This window comes from Miscanthus floridulus, chromosome 7, assembly GCF_019320115.1.
Source record: "Miscanthus floridulus cultivar M001 chromosome 7, ASM1932011v1, whole genome shotgun sequence".
NCBI lineage: Eukaryota > Viridiplantae > Streptophyta > Magnoliopsida > Poales > Poaceae > Miscanthus > Miscanthus floridulus.
Window position 1 is genome coordinate 30,993,496 of NC_089586.1, and position 4,099 is coordinate 30,997,594.

Consider the following 4,099-nt stretch of genomic DNA (forward strand, 5'->3'; position numbering starts at 1 on the left):
ATGGTTGCCACTGATGATGCTGCTGCCCTCCATGTCACACATCACGATCACAGTCGCTGCCGCTGCCGTTGTGTCACTCCTGCACTCACGTCTGCTCACTGCATCGCACTACCCCCTCCTTGGCCATGCATGCCGTTGTCACGCCATTAATGGCGCTATGGAGCGCAGGCCATGGCCGGTCATAGACCCTTGTGCTTGTCCCATCATGCTTGGACATAGGTCCCTCGGCCACGACGACTGCGTCCCACCAAGGCGAGGATGAGTCGAGCCCACCTACCACGCCCCCTCTCTCTCTGCTACCACCATCAAGCCACGCCATTAAATTCATTAGGGAGTGATCATCTCAAGTCGATCCGTTGTGTTTTTGGCTCTGTCACACAGCTGCCTAGCTACCCGTCCCCACCCTGCTTTGAATGGCGCCCGTTCAAGCTCCAATTTTGGAGTTTCCCTATCGCCGTGCCGATAAGGCCGTGTCCGGCTGCGGGTGTGGGCAGCTCTCCCATCGTCCCTCCCGAGCCAATTCACCTGTACCACTAGCATCGCCTTGACTCCCTCTCCACCTTACGTGCCTTAGTCGAACCGCTACCGCCTCCCCTTCATCGCTGATGCGAACATGCTACCATGGTGTGCCGCTGCACGACTCGGCCTCACATGGCTAGCCTTCCTCTGTCATCTTCCACCCCCAACTGTCACCTTAGCCTGGTCCACGGTATCCTCCTGACGCTCATGCGCTAATCAATTAGGCCTGTAGCCACCCTAGCCCACCAGAACAGTGGCGCCACCGTCATGGATGGCCACACACCGCTGTAGCCTTCCGTAGCCAGTCGTGCCACCCTACACCGTCGCTTAGCATAGCCGCTCGGGTTAGAGATGGTGATCCACCCGTTAGGTGGGCCCGCGCAAGTCCTAGGTGGCCGACGTAGGCGCTCAGTGCCACCACTCACCGCGTGCCGCTATAGCCTTCCCCAGCCAATCGTGTTACCCTACACCGCTGCTTAGCGTAGCCTCTTGGGTCAGAGATGGTGATTGACCTGTTAGGTGGGCCCGCGTAGGTCCTAGGTGGCCGCCGTAGGCGCTCAGTGCCGCCGCTCGCCGCACTGCCATACACTGAGTCATCGGGGGTGCGCTCGGGTGAATTAGGGAAAGGCCAGGGGGTTAAGTGAGAAGTTACGAGAGAGGGAGAAATAGTGTTAGTACTTAGTTGTAATTTGGGAGAAGTGTGAGATCTATTTTACAAAAACATCAGCGCGCGCGGGGTTTCCACGTCGCGGGCCATCTCCGCCTAGGCCACCGCCACGTGGGGCCACCACGGGCCATCGTGCGCTCGCACGCGTGTGCGCTACGTCTCGTGGGCCACACGTGTGGGCCACGCAGGAGAATTCATTTTTCTTTTTCATAAGGAATTAGAAATAGTTTTCTAATATAATTTTTGAGCTAATCTTTAATAAATCATATAAAATCATGTAGGTGTCCAAAAAATTATGAAACAAATTTTGTTAAGTTTCTAAAATTATGCTCTATCTGTTAGTGTACTTAGTTCATATATGTGCATGTTGACACTAGGAGCTATTAAATCACTTGAAAATGTTTAATATTGTTAGGAGAATTATTGTAGGAATTTTTGCGGTAAATTGGTGATAGGTTTAGCCCTAAAAATTTTATAGCAGCATCGTGGTATTATTATGTGATTACTGTAATTTTTGTAGCTTTAGAATAGACTAAACATAAGGGTAGTTAAATGCTCTTCGTTTCAAATATACATTAAATCATTAGTAGAAATAAAGATATATCCTTTATTTGTAAAGCTAGGTGTTTGTTAGTTGAACCCAACACTTTGCTTAGTAAAGATGATAGTTAGCTTAGTGCCTTAGTCATTAGAGCTAGCTTAGTAGCTTAGTATGCGTATTATTATTTTAAGAGTTGCTATTGCATAAATGCTAAGTGTTGCATCATCATCGCATGCATGTAGAGAATGAGTTGGTGCAGTTTGTGACCACTGGAGAGTAGGAGTATGAGGAGGTGATCGAGGAGTACAAGGAGGAGGTCCTCATACAGGAGAAAGCCTCGGGGCCACCAACGACTAACTTAGCTGACACCCGACCTGCCCAAGGCAAGCACTGGTGCATAACCCTTATTTTGAATAATCACTGGATATATATATATATATATGTGATGTGTATTTACGTTACATGATTTATATTGAAACTACATGCATCGATAAACCTACCTATGAGTCCGACTAACATAGGTCGAGTAACCGCTATGCTTAGGCTATCGGTAGCGTGAGTAACCTGCCGTTACTCACAATAGGTGATTATTATTATTACTCTCATGATAAAATGGAGACTGGGCAGGGATATGGTATGGGTATTGGTGGGTGTAATAGGTTGTGTCCCACGGCCAACAGGGCATAGCTTGGTTACACTATTTTCCCTGTCCGTGTCGGTTAAGGACCGTTTATTGCTATGGATGGTAGTCTGGTCATAGATTTATTATCCTGAGTACATACTTGTTTATGGGAACGGGAAGGCTCGTTGCTCTCTTGTTATGGGTTTTGGCTCTTTCCAGATCGACTGATTGGAGGCGGGGATGGTGGAGGTCTAAGCACCACACTTAGTCCAGGACTTAGGAGTGGGGGCTCGGAGTCCAAGTTTGGACGGGGACCTAGACCCCTTGACAGGAGAGTGGTGGGTTGGTCTTGCTTGTGCCTAGGGTACAAGCAGGGCATGTGTTTCGGGGTATCCAGTTGTGATACTTTAGTTCACGAATCATTGTGTGATATGGTACGACTTGGCTATGGTCTAGCACCGTAGTAAGAACTAGAAGATGAAAGGAGATGAATAGATCTGATTACTCAACTCTTGCTTGAAAGTATAACAGGTGCTTACATAGAATGGTTAGCTAATGAACTAATCATGACTGCTAATAAAACACATACATAAGGATTCACTACTAGTAATGCTTTTCGCAAAAAGGAAACCTAGCAAACCATAAAGCTTATCATATCCTTTAGAGTCAGAAAATTATTTCCACTAGTCGGGTAAGTCTTGCGAGTACATTGTGTACTCAGGGTTTATTTACCTCTATTGCAGGTGCAACTTGATGAGTGGTTGTTGTGTGGAGGATTCTTCTGGTGGGCATAGATGGATCCTTGTATCTTATCGTTAGATGTTTATTTCAATTCCGTTGTTTAAATTCCACACTCTGAACTTGGTATTGTAATAATGTATTTTCGAGAACTCTTGTTGTATGAAATGGACCAAGTATTATAAACTTGTTCTCATTATTTGTTTCTGGATGCAAACGTGGTTTGTTCGAGTTCTCCCTTGGGGTGTGCTCGATGGAACCGTCTAGTGTAGCTTACTTTCGGGGTACTTAGTGTCTAGCAGAAAACGAGCGCCCCTGAGGTGTGTTATTTTGGGCGGTTCTACCACACGGGGCCCGCGCCGCCGAACATCGACCCACGATGCGTGCCCATGGGGACCGCTCACGCCCTCTTTAGCTTCCCACACGTATCCTATTGCAACACCCGATCTAATTTTGAAACGTTCGAATGCAACACTTGCAACATGCAAAAAGATAAATGAAACAGTTGAAACATGTGTCTAAAACACTTGAAAATCATTGCAAACACTTGTAACATATGTGTAAAAACATATGCAACATTCAAATCTTGCAGCATACGGCTGAAAAAATGCAATATACGTGTACAACCATTGTAACATATGCAACATCCTAATCTAGATTGGAAACATCCATATGAAACGCTTAAAACACACCTCTAAAACATCTAAAACATTTGAAACGTGAGCTTGCAACATGCATCATATCTTGGTGTGGCCTCCTCCTCTGTCGTCTGCATCGGGGCGTCGAAGCGGTAGCAGCAGGCGAGGCTGGAGGGCTTCCGCACTAGGGCCTAATGCTTCTCCTTGCGCTAGCAGAGCCTATCGGCGTCGTCAGGCCGGACGGGTGACAGAGCAGGAGCAGTGGCCATGGACGGCGGTGCAGTGGCAGGAGCAGCAAGACAGGTGCACGGAGTAGGAGTAGGAGCAGCGGCAAGAGTAGCGTGGTGGGCGCGCGAAGCAGCGGCAGGAGCAGG